The following is a 26,428-nucleotide window of genomic DNA, read 5'->3' as shown; positions in this document are numbered from 1 at the left end:
GTCTTCAAAAGTGGGAAGACAAGAATATTTCTGTATGTCATGAATATATTTGAGGATAAAATACATGAAGCGATTGTGATATGCTGGGTTACTGTAAGAATGTGGACAGACTCTGGATGGCTGCTTGACCCTCTCTCAGTGAAGTACCACGAAGTAGTTAAAAGCTAACAAATCTTTGGGCTTCTCATCACTTATCTGCTTTGGCTGCTTCTTCATGCCTGTTTTTTTTTTTTCTTCCTCCCAAGTGGTACTTCCAGCAAGTTCCCTCAAGACCTTAGTACGTTGAGGGTTTGTACTTCTTAGGAGCACAAGCCAGTTAACTATGGAAATTTCCAGAGCTGGATGGAGTCAAATTATTAAAATATGCAATCCTTCTGCAGTATAATGGTCTCTCTCTGTGGCATTAATCCTTCTCCTTTTCATACAATGCACTTGAAATGCTGCTTTTCTCTGTAGGCGGCAAGTATTGTCATAACTTCACTTCAAGAACTATTCACCTTTTAAATGTAAAAAACAGTTCTCATTGTACTTCAGCTAGAGAATAATCCCTTTTCTTTTGCGCCTTCATCCTCCGTGGCACACTGATGATAAGTGAACTCTCAAGCAGTTACAGTTTCACAGGAGCTTTCATGGGCTGCAGAGCTCTGGGTTTTTCAGATACCACGCGTTCAATCAGCATCGCCTGGAATGTCTCTCTGTTTTTAAATCTGACTTCTTAATGTTGCTACATTCAGCCTAAATATTGCGTTTTGCAGTGTGAATTCTTGTGGTTCTTTCATTAATGTCTTCTCATTCTTTTCTCTGAGCAGCTGTTGGTAGCTCTCCCTAATGCTGTCAGCTCTTAAACCTCTGCACTACAAACTGCAGAGCAGGATGAACTCACTGCATTAAACTAAGGCCCTGCAAAGTTGGCTTGCAGTGCACATTAGGAGCCCAAAGAAAAAGAGAAAGGGAAAAATGAGCCATTACTAATGTAATGGACTAAATTTGCTTTGTACTTTGATCCTCGAATAACTAGCACATTAGTTTTTAAAATAATTTTATATACAGAAATCCAGCTGGTAACATTCTTGATGTGTTGCAAGTATAGAAACAATAATACCATTGTTATTTCCACATAGTAGCTCAGATCAGATAGAGAAAAAGCAGAAGAAAGGCCTCTCTCTGGAAGCACAGCGATGTTGGAAAACTAACGCCGAGCTCCATAAGTCTGCAGACCACTCTCAATTTCCCAGTTCGTAAGGCTTTGTGCTCCCAGGATAAGCAAAAATGTAGCGAGGAATTATTAATTGCATCACCACACCTATATAATGGAGTTCAGTGTAGTTATGTAGGAGTCAACGGTATTCAAACAGTTTCTTTTGATGAAGTAATCGGGCTGCTTCTGGGGCCTGTTTCAGCTGCTAGGGGCGTGCTTCAAATGTAAATGACTGCCAAATGGATTCCTTCGAAATTCCAGCCAATTAAAATACATTTAAAGTGCAGCTGGTGGAAAGCAAAAGGCTCGTAATTGCCTAAGAACCGTTTGGGCATGAAACAAATCCCTGAAGTTTGGTGAACGCGATTATTAAATGCTGCATTTCTGCAGAAGCACGGCAGTCAAACAAAGCTGTCCTCAACCGCAGTCTGGCAGCAAAGATGACACTTTTAGCACCACCTTAACTGGGACAAAGCAGGGAGTGTGTTTGTTAGGGTGTCAGTTTTCCACCCTTGGCTCTTTAAACCATGCAAGTTTGGCAGCTTGCCCTGTGTGGTGCTGCATACAAATATTGACAGAACACTGTGGTATTTGTTAAACCCCTTCTTGGGAAACGAATGATAAAAACTCTGAAGGAAGATCTGAGAACCTCAGACTTGATATTTTTTTCAGTAGCACTGTAATATTTACAGAAAGAAACAGAAAATAGTGAATGGGGTGTCATGAATGACCTTCCTTTTCTGCTGAGCCTTGTAAGTAAGGAGAGATTTTTTTTTTGTTTAATGTTTTAAATGTTGCTCTGAATGAGGTTTACAGTTGGTAGCTCTGAAAGAAGCCATTAATGCTTTTGATTTAACCTCGTGTTTTGGGAGGAAGCGACAATGTAAAGAGGTGAAAGACCTTACCAGAAGTAGCTGTATGCAGTCACTGATGATACCATGTGCGATAGGTGCGCAAACAAATGCACGTCTAGGTTTGAATGGTCATGCTGCCCTGCTAGGTTAGAAGTGAGCCTTCAAAATTTGCTGCTTGTAATGTGCCTGTGTAAAGTTTACTTTTGCTGTTTTACAGATCATTGTGCTGATTTTTAAAATGCAAATGAAATGGTTATTATAAATGGTTCAGAGTGTTTTTTTTTCTAAGATTGTGTCAGAGAATACTGTCTTTACACATTTGGTATTCAAAAAGCAGTTGAAATTAGGGGAATGAATTTTTTTTCCTATGTTGTCTCTCTCATTTTTTTTAGTTACATCAGGAAATAATAAAGAATTCAGAGAACGTCTTCCAGAACTAACAAGTATTTGTTCCTACCTATTGTTATGTCTTGTCATATGAAATTCGTACAAAATCATATGAAATTCCTAATTCCTTCCTATTCCAGTATATAATGGTCAGTCAGTCAGTCATGGCTTCATTTATTTAACTGTGAGTAAAGTTTCCGGCAAATTTCATGGTGACGGATCATATTGCAGCAGTAGGGGTTCATTTAAAAGTGCCTTGTTAATTGCTGATATGTGAGTAGCACAGAGAGTGTGCCAAAGGGAGGCTCATAAAAAAATAAGCTTATTGCCAAAATAAATGTCAAATTATAAAATTTTAAAAACACTTATTAGGAAACTTAAATATGAGTACACTTATACTATGAAAATCAATGTAGTTAAAACAATAAAATTCAAGAGAATAAACATTAAAAATCTCTAAACTGAGGGGTTGATTTTCTTGTTAAAATACCCTTTTTAAACTGTAAATATTCACAAAGGGAAATCTTTTGATAGAGTAGGAACTATTTTGTTTGGGTAAGTCCTACTCATCACCAGCCACTGTTACTTATTGCAATTAAATAAGCATTGACCCCAGTTTTGTATTATGTAAACTATGTATGTATATGAAATACATAGGATAAAATAAATATCAAATTGTTGATTTTTGACTTAAGTGACATGAATCATGCATGTAAGTTTTAGCAGCACCTGGTCTATTATAGCATTAAAGATCTGATCCAAGCCCAAAGGCGGTAGGAGTACAGAAGGGAGTGTGAAGAAGTTAGCTGATCTTAAAGAAATGGGCTAGAGCAAACCAGCTATGGCTGCAATAACAAGTTAACGCTGACAGTAGTTATTTTTGTATGCTATCTGACTTTCAATAAACAGTATGTTTTAGGGTGTTTTGGGGGATCTGCTGGTGAACAGGGCTATATGAGTATTTTTTTTGTTACAGAATACCAAATGACTCCTTTCTAAACATGAGGTGGGAGATGAGGAAGCCAATACATGAGTAAAGACTCACCAAAAAGTGGGCTGTTAGCCTTTTTGATGGGCATTCAGGACCAGCAATGGTGAAACTTGTTTCAAATTAAGTCTCCATATTAAACCGGCTTGGCTGACTCAGGATAAATCAAAAGATGAATCTACGTCCTCCTGCATAATGACATTTTGCATTTCGTGTACTTTTCCTGTACACAATGATGGATGTATCTCCTAAGTCCAGTGATTCAGCTAATACACCGTTTACCTCAAGGAAAACGAGAGGTGCTTAGAAAGTATGCAAACAGGTGAAGAGGATGTATTAGTACTTCTGTATTTCCTTCTTCTCATACCAGCATTTGACTGGGCTTCAGCTGTTTGCACATCAGAGCCTCTCTTGCACAATTAAACATGGAGCAAGCATCTCTCCAGGGAGCTTACTGACCTACGGGCATGCTGCTGTCTGGTCTCTGGAGCTTAGGTGGAGCTACGTGTGAAACTTTCCAAACTACAGTGTGCTCCTACACAGGTGTTAAGGAAATAGTTTGGGAATGCTAAAAAGCTTTTTAGGCCTCCCCAAGGTTAAATATCCTTTGTAAAGCTTGCTTTTTTTTTTTCTCCCCTTGTATATTAGTCCTTAAATTCTGCCAAAACACGGGCAGATTTCTATTGGGCTTTTCCCCCAGAATGACTTGCTGAAAAGTTGTATGGCTCTGGTGTGACTCCACAGGGAAAATTACATGAGTCCAACTGAAGGGTCGGCATAATTTATAATGGCAAACAGATGAGAACTTTCCTGCAGTATTCCCGTGGGCAGTATTACTTAGTGATTCTGGTACAGCTATAGCCACTACTACTTCGCGTCTCTGGCAGGTCGAACTCTGAAATCTTTGGGTATCTGAACATATACCCTTCTTTATTAAAAGGCTTGCAAGGAGTCCATAATGATTATACTGTCCACAGGACTAGAGAATGGCTATTCTGCTGCTTTCCTGAAAATCAAAGTGCTCTTTGGTTTCTGCATTAAAGCATCTATTCATTTTACTTAGGATTTACTATTCATTCCCTTGTCATGTTGCTGACGCTCTAGAGAACTCCAGAGGACAGAACCTGTCCCCAACCTCAGAGTACGTGGTACGGCAGCAGAGGGAAAGCTAATTAGTGGATGAAGATGAGTCTCATGCAGCCTGAACTCTAGCTAGTAGCAAAAGGCCTTTTACCTGGCGGAGGGGGAGACGACTTCTGTGCGCGTGGTATTTTCCTGTAGTTCTGTGAATAGATGCCTCTTACATTGGGTCTGCCTTCATACCCTTGATGAGGACTCATGTAGGATGTGCAGGAGATGATGTACAAGTGATGAAGGCGTTGGCCTAAGGGGAACTGTTGCTCTGTGTCAGCCTTGAAAATTTTGGTGGTTGGTTTCTGTGACGGGCACTGCATGGCACGTGCTTCTCTCTGTGCCACAACTGTCTTCTGCCATGGTCATTGGATCTGGTCCTGAGGTCCACAGTCTGGTGGCGTACAGCCAAGAAGAGGTTGTTGATAATGGGGGACTGCGAGATGACAGCTTGCTGCACCTTTCATAGTTTCTTCTAATACTCATTATCCCTCCAGCGTGACTGTATACCACCGTGTCCCTCCCCAAACGCAAGGCAGTAGCACACTGCACCCAGTGAGCTGGGCTTGGCTTCCATTTTGCCTCTGCAGGCAGTGGCCTACGGGTCTCTTTGGGGCTTTGCAGGTGCTCAAACTCTCTTGAGCTGACTCCATGCTGAGCATGTGATAATCACATCTCATCATGCTGATGGCAGAACTGGTGCCGGTGGAGGATCAAACCCTATTCCCAAGCCAGTTAGAAATTAGGAAATCCTGGGGGAAGAAGGAGAGACATGGTTGAAAATGTGAGTGTGGCTCTTTCAAAGAGTGGTAGAGAGGAAAGGGAAATGAGAGCCTTAAGTCTAGATCCTCTTCCATAAATGCAGTCAGTGCAAGAACAAAACTGTTTCTGTATGAAATGGATCTTCAGCTGAATATCTGGCAGGCCGTTACCTGGATTGTGCAGCGTCAGAAAGATATAGGAGAAATAAGTACCTCTGTATTTGATTTTTGAGTTCATTTTTGTTAGCTGTGGAATAGCATTGCTTGTACTTTGCATTTAGTAAAAGAATTCTTCATTTTACCCTTACCGGAACCTGAGTGCAGTAAGAATAACTTAGGAGTAATTGTTAGCCATGAGGACAGCCTGTCCTAATAAGCATGGTGAAGGTTAAATTTCCATGACTGTTCCAGAGACCTGAAAAGCTCTGGTAGGGCCAGTTTTGTTGATATTTTCCACTGAACCATAAAAAGTAATTGCATGGGCTGGCTTGGGTCATGTTCCATGCAAATCTCTGGATCAGTATGTGTCCTCTGTTGATCAAACTTAACCAGATAAATATCTCAGCAGCAATGTGCAGCACAGGGGTGGAGAGATCTCATAACTTTCAAGTCTCAAGAGGGAGTTGAGAGTCATGTTTAGAGTATGAACAATTTGGAATGGGATATCTTTTTTCAAAAAAAGGGCCAAAAGGATGTTGCTTGTTTTCTAGATTAAAAGTGAGAATTCAACGGCAATTACGAAGTTGTTGTTTTCATTTACACCAGAGCTGTGCCTGAGAGTTTCCTCATAACCTTGGGACCTGTGAAGTGAAAACTGAAAGCAAGCACAACTATTGCACCTGTGTGCTTATAGAGAAACTGCTGGAAGAAACTAGAGTAGCACTCATGTTTCTTCAGTTTCGTCAGACAGTAGGTTCTGGTCCTCAGTGTGGTGATCCATTCTTTTCTCATTCATCTCATACTAATAGTTTACTTGTAAAGGACAATTAAAACATTTCATATCCCTTTCTAGGGGTGTCTTAAAGCAAAAACATGGATTTCTGTTCATTTCAGGCGTGCTTGCTGTTGCAAAAAAATTTCTGCTGGGGCTTCAGTTCCGGGATTTCTGGTTCTGTGGGATTTTTAAAAATTTTCTTATTTTGTTTGGTCAGTCATTGGTTTGGTTCCTATTTACTTAGGATCCCACATAGCGAAGTTGGGGGCAAGCTGTTGGAAGGATGGGTAATTATTTCCAAACACAGAGGTTGTGCAACGTGTAAAGGAAGAGAAGAAATACTAAGCTAACATAAATTGTTAAACTCTCTGACATGGTTATTGGAAAGCTTAAGAAAGAGTAATGTATGCCAGATACGTGTATAACAAGAACTACGTCTTTGGTAGGATTGATTTCCAGTAAGAAATAGTAAAAGGCAAGCAGGGCAAATCAGAATGTGCTGCAGGAAATCTCTTAGTGGGACTTACTGTGTGAGTACTTGTTGTTATTTTTTGTGGAGCTAGTTCTTATGTAAAGTTCTTCCTGATACAGTTTTATGTCATAAGGGTGAAGGGTGATCAATACGCGTGACAAAACGTAGAGCTATCCTTTAATTACCCAAATCATGGGATTGTCAAGGCTGGTTCAGGTTGTCCTTTAAAATCTGGACATTGTAAGATGTCTCTCTGCAGAACTTCACCCCAGTGATGAATCTAACTCTTAATCTATAGTCTTTAAGTGATTATTTCAAATCTCACACTATTTGCCTGAGATCCTATGGATAACCTGAGAAGACAGACCTTCTCAAAGCTGCTTATGTACTTCGGTGGCAGAAGAGGCAACTCCCCGGCCTCTCACCAAAGCAATGAAATCATCCCGCATACAATTAAGTTGCTGATCATCCTTTCCTCTCCAGAAAACTATTCTAATGCAAACAGTATTTTAGTTACCCAGAGTTGCACAGTTCAATGCAGTAGCCTGGAACTTTAGTCTTGTAGCAGTGATTAAAGCTGATAAATGAGGGCATCCCAGTTAAATGAGGTTTTAAGGCCTTGGTGATCAGTGTGTGTAGCTGTGCTGCACAAACTGGATCCTGGGCCTTAATGAAATTGTTCCTTCAAACGTGCATCCTGCCTACAGGACCAAAGTCATTTTTTCCTGTCCAAAGTCAAAAGGAGTCCAAAGGAGTTCTCCCCTTCCTTTCTTCTGTGGTAGGAGAGACTAAACAGGAATTGAGGGTAATTTTTATGAGACTTCTTCTACAGCAGCCCACATGAATGTTGTCTTTGTCGCATCAGCCCAGGAGAATTTCTCAGGCAGTTGGGCTCATTACGCAGAGCTTTGTTCCTGTAGGGTTAGGCTGTGTCTCTAGACACCGATTCGTATAAATGCAACTGCTCCAAGGAAGGAACTGCCTTTATTTCCTTAATTTGTTGGAAGAGAAGTAATTTGCTTCTATTTTCCAGCCTTTCACCCACACTGGCTTTTTGTGGCTAGTCCTAAAGGAAAAGCCAATTCATTATTCTTTCCAAGTCACCCTTCCAGAGAAAATAACAGTAGCTGTGTAGTTCCTACTCTTTTCTTTCCATCTCCTCTGTGCCTGTAGGGGATATATGTGGGGACACTATCAAAGTAACACCTGTATTTAGAGTCTCTTTTTTTCAGTCTAGAAAGGCTGTGTACAGCTAAGAAAGAAACTGACCCACTGCAAAGGATTGTGTATAGGAGGCTGTTGTAATGGGGAACAGAATGTATTCCTGGAGCTATGTTCACTTTCAGAGCAACGCAACTTGAGCAGCATGCTCTGACATTGCAATGTCCAAGGAACAAGTATTGTTATGCCTATTAGTGCGGGTTAGCTTTTAAAATTATTTTATACTTTCTTGACACTCCTGTGGAGAAACACAGCAGATTTTTTTTTTGCCGTTTTTGTTGCTAACTCCTTATTTTCAATAATGTGATGCAGGTTTTTGTGATGTGAGTTGTTATACGCTCTTGTAACTTAGAAATACGTTATGCAGGGAATACCCAGGTGTGAAATTTCATCTCTCACAAAACCCTGCAGAGGGTAATGTCGCCCTGCTCCCTTTTGCAGGACAGGTACTCAGGGAGAGGTCTGAAGGCTGGCCTGGGCACACAGGCAGCAGGGGCGGTGATCAGGCACTGCAATCCCTGCTTGGCCTCGGCGTGCATGGCTCTTTGTGCAGGTGGGATGTGTGATTACAGCTGTTCTGCAAAATAAGGTATTTTTAAAGTGCTTTGTGATTGCCTGGTCTCAAGCACGTGCTGCAAACAGTGCATCACTAGTGAGAGTAAAGACTGGAAGAATATTTTATTGTCTAGCTCTTGACGATGGAGCTTTATGAGAACAGAAAGCAGCTCCACCTGTACTGTACTCGGTCACCTCAGGAGGCTGTCAGGGGTTGCTGAAACAGTAATTTTGAAGGTAAGTATCAGTAAATGGATTTTTTTTTTTTGTGCGTTTGAAGGTTCCTAGAGGGGAGAAGTATGGAGGCTTTCCCCAGAATGTCATGGCTTTGTTGTTCAAGGTGTGGGTACCTCTGGCAAGATCCTTCCTAGCACTGGGAGGCATATGCTACAATTTCTCCAGCACAGAGTATATATTTGGTATTAGCTCTTTGAGATTGCCTTCCATCTCTTCTTCTGAGCTAACCTTTCCTCTGCCATGGAGGATCCATTGATAATGTGTTTTTTTCATTGATTACTAAGTGTTTCACACAAGTGGTACTGTAAGCAAAGACACATCTTCTTGAATAGTAAAAGCATTGATCTTTCTGCAAAGCAGCAGGCTATCTATGTGACAGGACACCGAAGTGGAGTTTTTTTGTGATTTGTTGTTTATTTTTTTTATTCCTACAAAGCTATTTCCTTCATGCACAGGAGGAAAACAACAACAACAACAAAAAAGGTGTGTGTGTGGGACTGTCTGAGGGAGGATAGGGGTAAGGGAAAAGAGAGCTGAGCAAACATGCATCTCAAATCACCATTTACTACTTTCCAGCTGAAGTCCACCTTACATTAGGAAATACTTTATCTTTTCCCCAGATCACTGGAATTGATCTTAAGGTGGGGTTTATTGTCATTGCTGCACTGAACTTGCTTGCTGAATCTCAGTGCACAACTGGAACCTGTGACAATTGGCGTCACCCAGGAATATGCTTTACTGACCAATTCAGGCGTTGTTGGAGAACAACGTATTCTTCAGTAAGATTTAAGACTTTGGAATACAGATGCAGCTTCATTTGGACTTTGTTAATACTGAGGGGATCCAGCTTCATGCACCAGGTGCAGGACAGCACAGGAATGCTGGCGGTGGTGCTCCAGGTTGGCAGTGCCTTACTCCCCAGGGCATTCCCGTCACTCCAGCTTCACCCTGCCACTGCTGTCCTGCTGCTGGCACCCAGATCTTGACAGCCAGAATCAACTGAGTGGGGGGAAAAAAAAGGCTACCTCAAAGCAAGAGAGGTGTAGAGTGGGGCAGAAATGAAGATGGACAAGGGGTTGGCCCAAAGTCCCCCAGGTGACAGTGGCAAAGTTTAAAACAAACAAAAAAAGACCCAAATCATCTTGGTTAAGCGCTTCTGCTTTAACAACCACAACATCACCCCTTCTCTGACTATGAAGCTCTTAAATAATTTTGCTCCTCGCAATGACAGTCATTGTTATAGGACTTCTTCAAAAGATGAGCGTGTTCTTGCCTTTTGACAGTTGCGAAGTTATTTTCTTTGAACTGTTATAATCTTGGCTTTGCAGAAGAACTTCCCGAAATGAATGATGATTGTACAGAGCTGCTGGTCTCTGCCTCACATAAAGCAGTGGCTTGTGGAATGTCTGCTGCAGTTTGAGTCAACAGCGTAGTTTGTCTCTTGTCAAGTGTTCCTTTTAATGCAGGAAAGGGAAGAAAAATTCATTTTGTGTGACACTGCTCACTAGGCACGCAGCTGCATAGTGCGTTCTGCTGTGAAATCCTCAGCTACTCCACAGTGGGTACTTAGGTTATGCATTTGGTCTTAAAGGCCTAAAATGACTTCTGGAGGGGGACTGTGTTCATTGGTAGAGTTTTTAATTTTAGAGGACAATAGTAAGGATCCTTCTGCTGACTTTTGTGAGAACAGGATTGTGCCACAAGCAGAAGACCACCAGAAACCTGAAAGGACAGCTGTGCAAAGCCAGACGTTTGGCCTGATCTCTCCATTTAGCCCTGAACCAAAACCAGTTTGAGAGCTCGTGCTTTTGGCATATGGGACAGTCACTGTACCCCACTACGTATGTCTTTTGCAGAACAGAGATGCCAAGACATGCTGAGACTACACATAATGGACACAACAAACCTTTGGGGGTCACTCATTCTGAGGGAAAGTATGCTATACTAAAATTGATTCTGCAAACAAAGTTTTGTGAATGGAAAAAAAAAAAGGAAATAATCTTGAATGGAATATTGGGATGCAGTAAAGAAATAGAGGACAAATTATAACTGGCATAAACGGGTGCTGTCTACTTTTGCCAGAGGACTGAGTCAAGTTGTGTAAGAGGCTTTTCTGATGTGGACCTGGATGACTCTGTGGTAACTTGTGACAAGTGGCAGTAGCTCACCAACTCGACACGTGCGATTTTTATCCTTTTCCCATCGAGATGGACAAAAAAAGTTCCTGAACTGTTGAAGTCAGAGTCAGCAGCATGGTCAATCTGTTGATTTCCTTGCTAATGAAAGTATGGCATAATGAACCATTTATAGGAAAATTTTAACTGGTGGAGTAGAAGCTCATCCTTCCACTTTCTATGGGGAAAGAGACATTTCATAAAGAGTCTTGTTCTGGGATAGACAACACATCCCGTACACAGTCAGGTGTATTTGGGAAAAAACAGTTGTTTGATGGATCAGAGACAGTCACTGGTATAGTCCAAAGCTCTGCCTGTTGTACAGTGATGAAGAAGAGAACAAGTGGATTTCCCTAGAACTTCACTCTAAAATCCCACCACATGGACACTTTTTTTTTCCCCCAATACACTTTGCCTTTTGCTTAGCAGTTTGGGAAGATCTCATAGACTGTTTTCCTCTGCAGAACCCCGGTACTTACTGCTTCCTTTTTTAGCAAAGCTTTTGGCTGTTGCTGAGGATTGTTTGAACCCACCCGATGCAGGAATAACTGTTCTGAGAACGCCCTGCCGCGGCCGCACGGACAATTTTATTCTGTGCACTGGAGGTGGAGGCTTGAATCCCCTGGCAAATGCTGTCACAGATCTCAGTAGGGTCATTTTGCTGCCTGGCTCGAGAGAAAACAATAAAATAATTATTGAGAAAAAAATATTTTAGAGCTTGAAACACTTTTCCTTTTTGTATACCACATCCACAAGTGGCCAAACAATAAACAAAGGGAATTTTTGTCTCAGTAACATAACTTAGCAGAATAAAAAAGCTGGAATTCTTTCAACAAAGTCTATTCTATTCTTCTTGGATATTATGAAAACTGATGTCACTTCTAATTCCTCAGGAAAGAAAAAATCCTTACAGTTTGCAGTACATCAATGCAGTCATTTTTTCCCCTGACTAATCTATAAAAAGACATTGTATATGAATGTTATTTTCTCTGCCAGAAATGCATTCCTGGAACATAAAAAATGCTTTTTTTGTTTTTGTTCAGTAATTTAGATAATAGTTTCTCCATGAGGTTTCATAACATTTATTTACTACCATAAACGATTGGACCAAGTGATTTCAGCAGTCAAAATTGGAATCCCTCAGCAGTAAGCTTTCTTATTGAATTAATTTTGTGAATATTATGCTTAAAATAATTTCAAATGACAACTTTATATGAGCAACATAGCATGGATATGAAATAAATCTGTAGAGCTCTGTGCATGAAGCACAGGAGACTTTAATGGCAGAGGCGTCAGCTGTGGAGATTCAACTGAGCAAAACTTGTTCTCAAATTATTGACAGCCTTGGATAGTTACAAGTATTTCTTGTTCAGATCGATGAGATTGCAGTGGATGTGGCCAACAGCACTTTCATGCTTTGCAAATACAGCGTCTTGGGAATTTCTTTTCTCACGGAGCGAGAATCCGAGTCTCAGCAAAGCCTCCCCGTGCTGCTGCACCCTTTGCCGGCCACGAGCCCGCAGCCAGGCTCACTGCCTCCTGCTCGAGTGGTGAGCTCTTGGGCTCTGCGCATCTCGTGGCGGGGGGACCATGGTTAGCCACGGCCGTGGTGGCTTCCACGCGGCATGGGGAGATGGCTGCTATGGGTTCTGCTGCCGTCCTGCGGTCACCCCGTTGTATAGAGCCTGGTCAGGTGGAAAGAGGGAGAGGTGGGACCTGCAACGTGGCCTGCTCTGTGAAATGTGTTGGGCTGGGTGACACAGAGCTGAGGGGTCTGCTGGTGGCAAGGCAGGTGGCTTTGGGGTTGGAACTGGCACTTCCACGGTCAGCCTCTGGGTGAAGCGCACGTAACCACTGTGTGTGCATCTGCTGAAAGTGCTCTTTCAGAGACAATCCAACTTTGCTGTGCTAGTCCCTATTTGCATACAGCCCACCGGGAGGATGGTGGTATAACGAATAACGCTGTGCCCTCTTGGCTTTGCTCATATAATTGAAAGGAAATCAATAACAGCTCAGCCTCTCTCTCACTCTAGCCATGTATCGCTCAAGAAAATGCTTGTGCGTGTCAGTCTGGCTGAAATTCCACTTCCTTTTTTGTTTTTTAATCTGATTCCTTGGCATCTTTTCTTCACACTCCAGTTATGGTTTACATTGCCCTTACTGCATGCAGTAATGATTGCTGAAGGTGACCAGAGCAGTGTAAATTATCATATTAAATTAAAGATTGTGCCTACCTGTTTTGTTTCTCTGTTGTTTGTTGCATTCTACTATTTTCTGATGGTGCTCATTTCATCTGAAAAATTAATCACTTGCTGATGTGTTTAACCACCTTCATTTTTATCACGGAGACGCTAAGCATCATCCCCCTTCAATCAACTCAAGTTTGAAGTTTAATTGTGTTCAGGGGCAGAGTGAAATAAGCTGTTGGCCTGGAAAAGTACTATGTTGGATAGCCTGGGGGACTCTCCAGGGTTAGAGAAGATTAAAAAAAAAATAAAAAAAATTAAGAGGGGGGGAGGAAATGCCCACAGCTTGCACTATCTGCGGGGGCATCATTAAAGTACTGTGGGAGGGTCTGGGAGTGTGGTGACAGCACCCTCTGCTCTGCCACGTCCGCTTCACATCTGCAGCTCAGGCAACGACAAGCAGACCAGATTTAGCCTGACTCTGTTTTTCCAAATACCTAATACTCCCTACAGCTAGAGATATTATCAGTATCATCACAGCTCGCAAGGACAGTTTTTTTAGCTGAAGGCATGACTGATTTCAAAGGTATTGGAGGATGAATGTTACTTCAAGTTTTTTGTTTTGTTGAATAAAAGTTTTGCTTGATTCTCATACGTGCGCACATTTGCTACAGTTTTTGTTTTTCTGTTAGTTTAATAATGTTGCCCCCCAAAGAATTTGCCTTTTTCTTTAAACCAGGCCTTGATTTTAAATAACCTCACTGGGGCGTTTCATTCGTGTGAGTGGCTTTTAGGCCGTACCTGGCCTCAGGGGGCTGAGCTGAATCGCATCCCTCTGGCACCCAAGCACCTTCCCACTGGCAGCAGCAGCCCTTCGTTAGGCAGCGCTTGGAGTGGAATTACTCCTCTGGGTCCTGAAGGTACGTTGGGCTGAGGGTTTTTGCAAGCCTCCCGGGGGCAGTTTCAGGTGCGCAAATCCCAGTGAGCTATCCCCTCAGTGAGATGTCACCGAGGTGAATATCATCAGGTGGACTGAGATGACTCCCTGTGCTGCTTCTTGGAAACTTGTGGAAATTGGGAAAGGCTCTGTAGTGTCAGGGAGGTCGGAGTGCTTGTGTGAACTGTTACCGTACATGGAGCTTGCTCAGTGGTACTCCTTAAATTCCCACTGGTACAACACGTTCTTTTTACCTTGCTGTTCCTGGGCAATTAGTATATGAAATGAAAATCATCTTTAGTAGGGCTCCTTTGTAATTTCTGACATAATTTTCTGCATGGAAGGAGTGCCATATTGATGACTCTTATGACACGGAGGGACAGTGGCTAGGTCAGAATCCTTCCCGAGCATGGCAGCAGATTTTAATATGTTTTTCATGTGAAGAGAGTAAATGTTTTAGGAAAAGAACACGGTAACTTAGAAAGTAGTTTCTATTTTTGTGAGGTTTCTATCAGATCTGTACTCTAATGATAAAGTAAATCACTGGAAAAATTAATGTTTTTTAAAATAGTATTTAGCTTTTATTCTTCCTATCCAGGAAAGCTCAAGTCACTTAGGCCCATATCCTTGTAGAGACTAAGATATCCTAACTCTCACTGAAATACTTTTCCTCCTGTATGCTAATTACGTTAATATATTTGAAGTTTTACTCCACACTGGTGAAGAATTAAGCACTTTTTTTTTTTTTCCAGTTGCAGTTTCCATTTACTTCTAAATAGAAAAACTGCAAAATCCTCAGGTTTGGGCTTGTTTAACATGCAATTACCTGAAGACAAACAACCAAAGAAAAGCCATCAAATGATACGTTTCCACAGATAATTAAAACCCTTCTCTTTTTTCACTGAAGGAAGTCTTTTATCAGAGAGAGCAGTGAAAACTTCAAATCACTGAAACTTTTTAGACCTTTTGACTCGTGTTATGTTAGGATCCCACTCCAACCAAGTGCATTGTGCTGTTGATGCCCTTTTATTTATATTTATTCATTTGAACCTATCTGTAATGTGTATGCATACATACACACACATTTATCTTGGTGGCTGTACAGAACCTAGAGAAATACTGGGGAAACGTGCTTTTAAATACGAATTGTATTGCTTCATTCTGCCCAGACGAAATGACGTGATGAAATATCTCTTTTGGCAGTCATACAGAGTGACATGTTTTTAATTTCCAGAATTATTAGTCACCTGGGCTTGCAAAAACACCTGTTGCCTGTGTAAACCTGCTGGTCTAAATACCCTTGCTGTGATGAAATTATCCTCGCAGTGATGCTCCTTATCCAGTAGGTCTCATTTTCCCTTAACTTCAAAAGACTATTGTCCTCTTGGTACTCACTCATATTCTCTTATCTAACAAGTAAATGTCAGAGCCAGTGGGGGCTACAGACCTGGAAAATAATATTGAAAAGGAAGTCCCTTGATGTGGCGGTGTCTTGGATCGTCCTTTTGGCAGTTACAAATGGCACATTAACACCTGAGAATGATTTTCTATTCCATTTCTCAATTCTGCATATAATTGTAATGCAGCACCATTCCACTCGTATTTATTGTTTGTTAAAATAATGCCCTGATGTGGTCAGTTAAACAGTATCCTCCTCCAACCATCCTGGAACAGAAAACCCCAAAACCCCTTTAAAATAATTGGCTATAATTGAAGCCCAGCAGCTTTGATGCATTTTCCAACTAACTGTAAAAACAGAGTTCAAAACCATTATTAACAGACTAAATGCTGACTAAATGCATTGAGCTAAGCAGCAGTCAGCTAAAGGTTGGTCTTGCTGTTCTCACGGAGAGCTTTTGAGGAAGGAGACCTTTAGAGAAAGATCTGATCTTCTCCTGTAAGGTGCCAGAGCCAGACACTGAGGTGTTTTGATAATCGGTCCTTTCATGCCCATTGGTCGTTTGTGCCCTGTTAGTACAACTTAACAAATAACACATTTTTTTTTTCCTGCAGTGCCTTTAAAAATAGATTTTACTGCAGTTGGAAAAGTTATTTTGCAGTTTAATTTCCATAGTCAGAGGCTTTTCATTAGCACAGCTTCTTATGACATGAGTTTATTCTGCATGTAGTTCAGTCACACTATGGAAAATCATAGTAGTAAATATCTGCTAGGTATACAGGTTTTTGTAATCAGTCCCTGACAACATCTGTCAAAACAATATGGGAAAATTCGGGTTTGCTTTGTCATTACAGAATGGGACTGCTTGTTTATTCAACAGAAGAAATAAAGCATATTGAGAGGAGGCCAAGAGAGTCACACTGACTCAGTCACTGAGACTTCCAGTTTCCAGCTACAGGATATTTTGGTTCCAACATTTCACATCAATAATAAACAATCTTTATGGGAACCATCAAATGATAAAAATGAGAACATGAATTGAGAGCTAGGCTATATATTTTTTAATCTGTTGTATGCTATAGTTTACATTAGGGTCGATCTCAAGATTGGAAAGAAGCAGGTTCTGTATCACAGGAGTCTGATTTTCAAATAAATGTTTGCCAGCTATGTGAGATACTATCAATAATTCATCACTGTAGTTCTTCCGAGATGGTCTGCTGATGCATGTGCTCTGTCAGAGCACATGGTAATAATATGAGCATTTATATGATTTACAGATCTACAAAATAGCAAATAACTAGAAATTTCTTCAAGTGACAGTATGCATAGGCTCTTGAATGTCAAAAATAGTGTGCGTGACAGCTGCAGTACGTGTAAATCATGCTTGACTGTTTAAAGTGGTCTCTGGGTATAAGTACATGCACTTACACTGGCATCCTCGTAGTCCATTCCCTACAGCTGATTGAGATTGTATTTTATGTAATTGTGCATTTTCTTATGTTTCTGTTAACTGTTTAATCCCCTGTGGTGTCCAGTAGTTCCAATTCTATCTCTTGGCAAATAGGATTTGTAGGGCTCAAAACACGGACATTTCCCTGCCGCACACTGTCACACAGGCATGCGGTTTCTTTTAGTAATTCAGGTCTTCAGCAATGTGCTGAAAATTGTGTTGCACAAAGAGGTTTGTAAAATTTTTGCATGTGCTCTAGTTCAGTAAGAAACTTAGAAATGGTGACTCCTATGGTAATTCATTTTTGTGCTTTCACAAAATTCAGGTGAGATGCCTTCTTTGATTGCAGCTACGTGAGTGCCAGTAGCACTGGGAAGAGCTTCATCAGCTTTCAGCTAAATTCCCATCTTTGCACCAGCTTTGGTCCTGGAGCTGCTCTGGTCTGTGTGGTGCAACAAAGCACCATCCTGCCAGCACACTGCATTTCCTTCCACTTGTCCAAGCTTTTCACTTTTGTGGTCCAATCTTTTAGCAGTGTACATTAACCTTAAACTTGCTCGGTATTTATCAGACCCTGCGTGCAACCGACCTATGGAAGTGTGATTGGGAAAGTGAGGTCAGAAAATGTGTTTACACCTTCAAAAAGATTGAAGACCTCTGTCTTTCTGGTCTGTTTTCTGTGGCACAGTGTGCAGGTAGAGCTGAGCTTAATCTATCTTCCTAGCGCCAGTGTGGTTGCTGAGTGCTGTGGGGGGAGAGGAGCTGTCACTCACACTGGAAAGCTGTGTGTTAGAAGAACACTTAGCAGCTTGAAGTGTGTTCTTCAAAAGAGCAGCGCTTCTGCGTGGAAGGAAGCTCCATTCTTGCCAGAAGCGTGTCCATTGGGTGCTGTCATTCATACTTAGCAGGAGCAAAGAAAGAGAAATGGGAATAAGGGGCAACCTCTGGCATTCAGTTAAGGAGTTGGGTTCCCTCTTCTTTTCCTTTTTTCCCCCATATAATCCTGCAAAGGCACTTGTGTATTAATTGGGTGAGTGTCTGTAAGCTGTAAGGCTGGATAGATTTGAGATGGTGCACGGGTGCGGAAGACTTTAAAGCTAATCTGTACAAAAGGACTGCCTGCTATAGCACTCGTCACTGAACATCGGTGTGGTTGCAAAGCTTAGCTTGGTATGGATGATAAATTAGATTTTTGCATGGGGAAAGTTTAATAGCTTCATCTCTTTCATTACGGTAGGGAAGAAAACCAGAATGCAATCATCTGGGGGTATTTTGTGCAAGTACATCACGTCTCTCTGAGCTGAATGATGCATGGAGGGCAACCACATTGCGGCCTTTTACCTGGTAGCCCACCTGGACGTCACTCCATCTTCGCCTGGCCCTGCCGTACCCACACAGCGTTCCAGTCCTTCCTGTGTGGGAACGGTCTGGCCGTGGGGCGGCTCAGCTCAGTTGAAGCGTGTCTCTGTGGCCAAACGGGTGCCATGCGCCCAGCCGGGGAAGGTTTGGGTGGTTTCCACCTGGGAGCTGAGGGAAGCGCCCCGGCCCTCCTGGCCAGCAGCGGGCAGGACCCAGCATCTGTGACCCCAGTCCCATGCCTCGTTGTTTCTGTGGTTCTGTCCCGAAACAAAACTGGTTTTGTATGCCCGCAGCGGTGTGCCGTGACTAAAATGTTTGCCTGCCATTCCCCCGAGGCTGAAAGATTTGCTGTCTGAGGCAGGGCTGCGGGACGGGGATCAGCCCAAGTGGGGCGGGACGTGCCCCTGCAGCTTCTGCTCCTGCTGGCAATGCGTGCTGTGGAGCCGCCCTGCAGCTCGCCTCTCCACCTGCCCAGAGCCCAGGGCAACCCACGGGCTCCCAGTGGCCACCAGCAGACCCACAGCTGGGTTTTTTATCAGGATGCTAAACACGTGGATAAGAGCCGGTTTCTGAGCGCCCGTGACACCCACAGCAACACAGCAGGCTTTGTGGAGGCCTTTGTGGAGGCCTTCCCCTGGCTCCAATCGTTTTCTGAAATTCCAGGTCAGCAGCCCAGCTGTTTTCGAAAGGAGGGTGCTTTTGCCTAATTAAACATCTAAATATATATTATTAGGAAAGTTCTACTAAATAAGTCCATTATATTGTTGTTCAATTTATTATAGTCTTTTAATAGCTTGTTTCTAAACATGCTTAAAGTTTTGAATAGGAAAAACAATACAGGTTTCCATTTGGGGTCATTGGGAGGAAAGCAGTAAGACTTGAAGGTAAAACCTGTTAGACCACCTTGAAAACAGTGGCAAAAAACAGCAAGAGTTGTTCGTTAATTTTTATTTAATAAGTTGGTGTTTTCAGTGAAGCTGCCTCTATGAAGTACTGTTATTTCACCTCAGCATCATGCTGAAAAAGACTAGCAGAATTTCAGAGCTGTTGTCTCAGGCTTTATATAGGCTCAAGGTTTATGTTCTGTTCCTGTTTTGATAAATCTTCCTTCCAGGCATAAGGTGTAGAAACGTTTAATTAAAGCTCACATTCTAGAGCAAGGGGTAAACGCTGTGGTAAGGCGCAGACACCGGTAGTGGGGTAACTGCAGGCAGCAAGAAGAGATCGCGGTAAAGATGTTCCACACCTGAGGTGGCCAGGGAGACTTCTCCAGCATTCATTGGAACTCTGGGGGAAAACATTCTGGATAAACATCTGTCTCTGAGCAGTGCCCCTTGCTCCCAACACCGGTGTTACTTTCCTCACAAACACTTCCAGAACATGCCATCTTGAGGGAGGGCAATTATCTTCCCCAGGTGTCCGTAGAAAACGAATACTTGATAATTGGAAGGCATGGGATTCGTCACTTCAGGGGGCCTGGCAGCGTTACCTGCTGCCCAGGTCAGCGGGGCCACCAGCAGGCAGCGTAGCGCAGGTGCTGCCGTGCTTCTCCCCTGCTTCGCCATCGGTTTGGGAAGCTGGGTTTCCAGTTCCTAGCACTGGCGGACAGTGCTGTTCCCAGTGGAAGCGGGGGCATTTATATAGGTTCATAATGCCTTTATTTTGAGTAAATTAAAGCTGTGCTGACTCAGATACCTTGATTTATGGCTCTGCCTCAGGAGCGGACCACAAGCAAGAGCCCAGCTCCAGCGGCCACTGGCAACGCCAGCAGCCTGGTGCAGCACAGGGCAGCACATCCTACGCAGCTGCTTGGATAGCAGGCAGCTGTGGTTTTAGCCATTAGCACCAAACCCTTCCGAAACAAACCAGCTCTGTAGGTCTGGGGCAGCGGAGCAGAGATTTGGCATCAGTTAACCTCCCCGTAGGGTCTGACTTCTCCACTCAGCTTCGGGAGAATTAGCTTGAGTCAGGGCTACAGGAAGAGCTGGATTCCAAGCTCTTCTCCTTCTTGAAGACTGATGGTAGTATTTTAATAACTGTACAGATAGCCCGAATATGTAGGCTGATTTTCAACGTGTACATGAGGTTATCGTTCTAGGTGAAAAAATCAAATGGCTGCATACATGTATTTTAAATAATTGTTGTGGCTAGGGGGAAAATATTGGAGCAATGAGGACATTCTGACTGACTTGAGATTAGAGAGGCCTTTTTGGCAGGACAAAAATGTAGTTTGCTTATAACACCTGCATATACTTGCATGTCTATGATCTTCTGGTTTTTACAGCCTTTGGTGTCTATTCTCTCCTTGATATATTTGCAGAATTCATATGATCTTCTGCTGGAAGTGCTGTTGGGTGGAGGAGAAATACAGTGCCTAGTACAAACAGTTCCTTGTGAATGCTGCATTCCTACAGTTATCTGTCATTTAGAAAAAATGCGGCTCAATAACCTATTTTTAGCACAGCTTCTGACAGTAGTAATTAAATATATTTTTAAAAATCATAGCATATAATATTAAACCAACTCCTGCCACGATATTTACCATTTCTGCTTTGTATGTACATAGTGCCCATGAAGACACAGTGGCATTTATTGTTTATCTTGTCAACTGTCTTGTCATTGAATCTTTCTAAGGAAAGAAGGAGAGAAGAAAGAAGTTTGCTTATGTTCGGTTTACCTATATTTTAATAACGTTAGTTCAGCCTTGTCCTGGTTGAAAAGCATTTCTGTTTTGTAATGTATCTGGGTATACTAATAAAATATTTCTCAATCTGTTTTGAATATGACAGCCAGGATTCTGAGGTTGGTGGAAATTTTCAGGTATGTTAGGTAGCAGCTGGAAACCACAGTGAATGAACAGTCCTAGTGGATCAAGCAAAGCTGCTGAAAATTAATTCAAAGGGTTTCTAGTGCGCTGCAGGTGGGGGGAAAAACATATCAGCTGTATAGTTAATTAGGAAGAAGTGTCGTCATATTATTTGCCTAGAGTTGCCTGGTTTTAAAATAGTAAGTAATCACAGCAAACTTTTCAAGAACAGGACAAAGTTCCAGAATTGCCATGAGCATTTCAAGCATTCATAAACTGACTTTTTAAGGGGGGAGTGGTAACCCTGGTCCTGACGGGTAAATAAGCTATAATTAAGTTATTCATTTCTGATGTTTTATAAATACTGCATCTTCATGGCTATCATTTTCTGTAAAAGCTTTTGAAATTTATAAGTCTTAAAAATAGAAATCTAGTTTTAGGGCTTTGTCTACACAGAAAAGTTACTGCAACATTAGCAGTGAATCACACTACAAAACAGCTATTCCACACTGATTCTCTGTGCAGATGTTTCTAATGCCTGCCATGTGGTAAGATTGCACACAGTGACAACTGCTCTGTCCCATCCTATTTTGCAGCAAAACTTCCATGGAGGCTTCCCCAAAGATTATCTAGCTCAATAATATTACTCTAATTTGAAGCCTCACTAAGGTGTAATGTTGTCTCTGCAACGGGAAGGGGAAGTCTTTTATAGTAGGTATATTTTGAATATAGCAGAATACCTAAGTTTCCTGTAGAATAAGAATGACTATCATTACTGACGTTGATATCGGTTTAGATAATTACAGTTAGATTAAATCATGAAAGCGCACATCAGCATGGCTGTTCTGGATGAAATCCTGATATTTTGAAATCATTTGAGTGGCAGAAAGTCGTAGGTATTAATTGGGCCTCATTACGGAAACAAAAAGAGATCTTGATATGTCCTAAGGCTGCATAACAGTAATTTCCATCTGTTTAAAGACATGTGCCAAACTTAGAGCACTGGAGAAATTATTCACGTCCAAGCTTCTGGGATGTTTGGAAGAGCTCTGAAAGGAAATTGTCAATATTATGGGCAGTGAATGAAATGTTTGGGGCCTTAGTTAAAATTCTTAGACATTGTCCATAAACCTGTGGTATGGTATGAGCAATACCAACCGGTAATGCTAACTTGTGCAGAGTGAGACACACTTATGCGTTCTGGGGGCTGCTGTATCCATCCTGTTCGAGGGGTAAGGAAGCAGCAAGAAGGAAGGGGAGATGCCTGAGAAGCTGTCCCATGTGTCTGTGATGACCGACCTCTCAGTCAGTACACAAGACTTGATCCAAGTAGTATGGTAATGCAGCCTAGAACCCAAATTAGAGCTAGAATCTCCGAGTTAAAACTGTAAAGGGTTTCTATTTTTAGGATGTGCCAAACACACTAAGCAAGTGGTTCTGGCTGGCGATAGCCCATTTCATTAATCATGTATCCACGGGTAGGCTGTGTGTGTGTGGAGGACCGCGACCGCAGCGATGCTGAGAAGTCCTCCCTTCCTTCTGCTCAGTGCAGGGAGCTGACGTTGCAGGGCTGCTTCCCATAACCCAGGTAGCTTGTTGAAAGACACTTCAAGCCCCTCTGCAGGTCACTGCGTTGCACTGTGTGAATATCACCTAGTACTGCTTTTCTGCACTTCTACACTATTGTGCACTTTCCCGTCATATACGCTGGCACAAAGTCAATAGCTATGATGAGTCGCTAGCGTGTTACACGACTTGATCATTGGTTTGGTTCCAGAGGAATAAAAATTTATCACAGATCTACTGCTCTCTGTTAGTCACATTTGTGTTTATACTAATGTCACTGAGAAAAATGTGGATTGTGAGATTAAAGCAAACAGAGAATAACATATCTGCAGCGACCTGCTGCAGGAATTGAGGAAAGTTCGGTGTAAAATATGAGACCAAAAGCCGGACAGTTATTTCATTTAGATCTAATCTGTATGGAAGTCAGCAGCAGCTGATTGCATTTCTCTGTTGTGGTTGTTTCTTCTAACCGTGGGTTCACATTAAAACAGCACTTTGACATCAAAATTATTCATTTTATTTTAACGTGTAGCGTTAAGTAAGCTGGGTGGCAAATTGTCTTCTCAAGCAGATTGACTTGTTTTACCTGTGGGGAAGGAACAGCTGAACAGCTAGGAGGGAAATCTGCCAGTTCAGGAAATTTATTGTAACTTAGGTAGCTGAGAGTGAATTGTTTGTTTTTGAACGCTAGCTTGCTTTTGATGCTTTTAATCTAACTGAAGTCTTTATCATACCATTTGAAATTATCCTCAGGGGCTGAGGCTATCACTGAAACTTGAAAAGTAATTGATACTTATTCTGTGTTGTTCACAGTGTTTATATGATTACAAGATGAGTTTTTCCTCTCTTTATAGCATGCAATAAAATCTTCAGTACTGTAGTAGAGAAGGCAGCATGATAAACCAGAACAGCCTTCATTTGATATACCTGCCCCTTTCGATCCAGACAAACAGAAAGGAGGGCTTTATTTTGCAGGAAGACTGAGAAACTTTTCTTGTCACAAAAATAATCTCTGGCTGTTTCTTCATCCCTTTTGCAAAGCCACACTTGGTCCCCTTCCCTGAAAACTGTTTAGCTGGCTGTTACGAATTCTTGTATTTCACAGATTTAAGGTAATCATAGCATATTGTTGAAATCCTGTGTGGTGAAAGTGGGTGTGCAATTTATCGCCGTCTTCTACAACAACCCAGGATTTTTCAAGAGGGCAGCGGAGGGAGGCCAGAGGCCTTGAATTGAGGTGCTTTTTGGCAAGAATTAATGTTGTTGTTCAGGGGCCTGTTGGCAGTACAGAGAGCAGTAACTCCCAGACTTTAATGTGTTGGTGACTCCATTTTGGCTTTAAGCAGGCAGCTTACCCCCTGGGGTTTTACCTGTGCCGTTGGATCAGCTTTCTGTGGGTCCCAGAGGTGCTGTGGGAGTAGCGTACTTGCAGGGTGTTTCGGGTAGACTGTTGTTTATAATAGTCAGTCAGGAAAACAGGATGCTTTTATCAGCCCAGCGATGTGTCACAGTATGGAATTATGTGGTATTAAAACAAGGCGTGTTGTTGTGGCTCTGATTTGACAAGTCATATGCTGGTAGTGGCTCCTCCCCATCCTGCTCTGAAGACAGAATTTGAAAGGCCCAAAGAGAGCTTTAAATGATATAAATGTTTCTCAAACAGTCCCAGGATTGCTGTTTTCTTGCAGCCTTTGGGAGAGAGCGGAGCTGAGGGCCCCGTTTTAGTCACCGTGTTGGGCCTCACAGGCCCTGGTGTGGCTGGGCCCTGTGGGGACGCCGCTGCCTTGCTCTCACAGCAGCGCTTTGGCCAGTGACCACAGCTGCTCGTGGGTACTGATTAACTTTGTGTGTGCCCTTTGGCAAATAGAGGGGGTGATAGGGCCCATCAGATGGTTACTAAGTCCTCATCAAGGGATCGATGAAACACATGCAGGTAGATAGTGGGCAGCTTTGTTCCCGCCTCAAGCTCACCCTGCTGTGCCAGGAGCAGGAATTGGCCTCTTCATGACAGAAAGGCAGAAGTAGGAGCAGTGGTACCTCACAAAAAGAGCTTCCTATGTCGAGTACAAGAAGAACTTGGAGTAAAAGCCTGGCAAAGGAGAAAGTAGGCTGCCCCAGTCAGTTCATTACTTAGTTTTCCTCCACAACCAGTAATGCACAAGGGAAAAGAGGGCATCTGTTACAGAGAGACATGGGCTATCACTGGGAGTGAGAGGGAAGAGAGAGGCTCACAAATGGCCGAGAGCTGGCTGCCAGCTCCCAGCTTTCAGGAGGTCTCTGTGAGAGCTTTCAAAAGATGCTGTGTTATCCCTAACACCATCCCAGCTGTTAGGAGTGCGAGTGCTCGTTCGTTCAAGGGAACTGTTTGGAGCTGTTTGCTATATTATGGATTTGCATTACGTGTTTAAAAGCAATTTACATAAAATTTAGTTCTGATTTATGTAATCTTCTCTGAGGAAGTTTTCCCCTTAGTATGTCGATGTGCTGCTACCTCTGTGCCGCACAGCGTAAGGGTACAGCTTCCAGCCAGATCCTTATCTCCATCTGGTGCGTGCACGTGGGAGGACGGTTTATAAAGCCATCTGAAATGTATAAATTGTATTCCTTATTTCCTCTGTTCAGTCTGATTACCAGGTCCTGTAACAGAACAGGAGCGAGGCAATTCTGTGACTGAGGGCCGGAGGGCGATATGCTAGCACTCGCCCTCGCTTTGGGAAGACGACCGGCCCTTCCTTTGGTGGGTGAAGGTGTCAGGGTGCAGCCGGAGGAGTGCAACCATCTAGTCGAGAGCTCAGGGCTGTGTAGCTGGCATTCCCCGGGCAAGAATCTCTGCTCTGACATGTACAAAAATGTAACTGATTGCTCCAACCCAACGGCCAGTTCATTGATTAAAAGGGCAAACGGGCTTTCGTCCAGGAGTGCAGCAGAAAACAAACAGCTAGGCTAGAAAACAAGGCTGTTTAAACATCTGAAAGAGCATGGAGCCATCACAGCTGCTGCAGAACCTGTCACGACTTGGCTGCCAAGAGGCCAGATGCTCGCATCAGAGGAATGTGTGTTTCACAAGCTGATACCTCTGCTTCCTGACACACAGGGACACGTCCGAAAAGGCAGGAGGAAAGTGCAAATTAGTCAGCTTTCCCATTAGCTGCCAGCCTTGCTGGAACACCAACACCTGCAGAAATATGTATTTTCATCGGAAAGAAATTATGGAAATAACCTCTTAGTATAGACCGCTTTTGATAACCAGAGAGGGACCACTGTCCATATGTGAAATCAAACACTGCATAACTGATTTAATGATTGGACCCATTGGAATCTAAATTTTCAGAGACTTACCCGTGTGATTAAGGATATTCAAAAGCCCTTGAACGCAGGTTGATTTTGGGTCTGCTCCAGACTGCACTAATGCCATTGATTTCAATTAACTCTGGCTAAGGTCACTGGTGGCTTAATCAATCTCACAACTCCAGAAACAACAGGAAAGGCAAAGAAAGAATAATGGCTTAAATCAGGAAATTAATGAAAGCCAGTCAAAGGTACTTGTATTTAGTAATCACATTTAAAATGTTTCTGAGTTCCTTTGCAAGTTAAAAATCCAGCTTCTGCCTCCCCTTTCCTGGCTCAAGTGGCAACACTCAAAATAGATTTGGTATGATTTGCTTAAAAATGTATTTTACAATGAGGCAATTTACAGTGAAAGTCAATGTCCTTTGAAGTCATCACATCAATTTTCACCTGTGAATGCTTTTTTGGAATTCTGTTGAAGCATGGAACCGAAAAAGACTTAGGAATTGATTTCAAATCACTGTT

The sequence above is a fragment of the Cygnus atratus genome, chromosome 6 (genome assembly GCF_013377495.2).
Source record: "Cygnus atratus isolate AKBS03 ecotype Queensland, Australia chromosome 6, CAtr_DNAZoo_HiC_assembly, whole genome shotgun sequence".
Classification (NCBI taxonomy): Eukaryota; Metazoa; Chordata; class Aves; order Anseriformes; family Anatidae; genus Cygnus; species Cygnus atratus.
Note: the sequence above shows the minus strand (reverse complement) of the source record.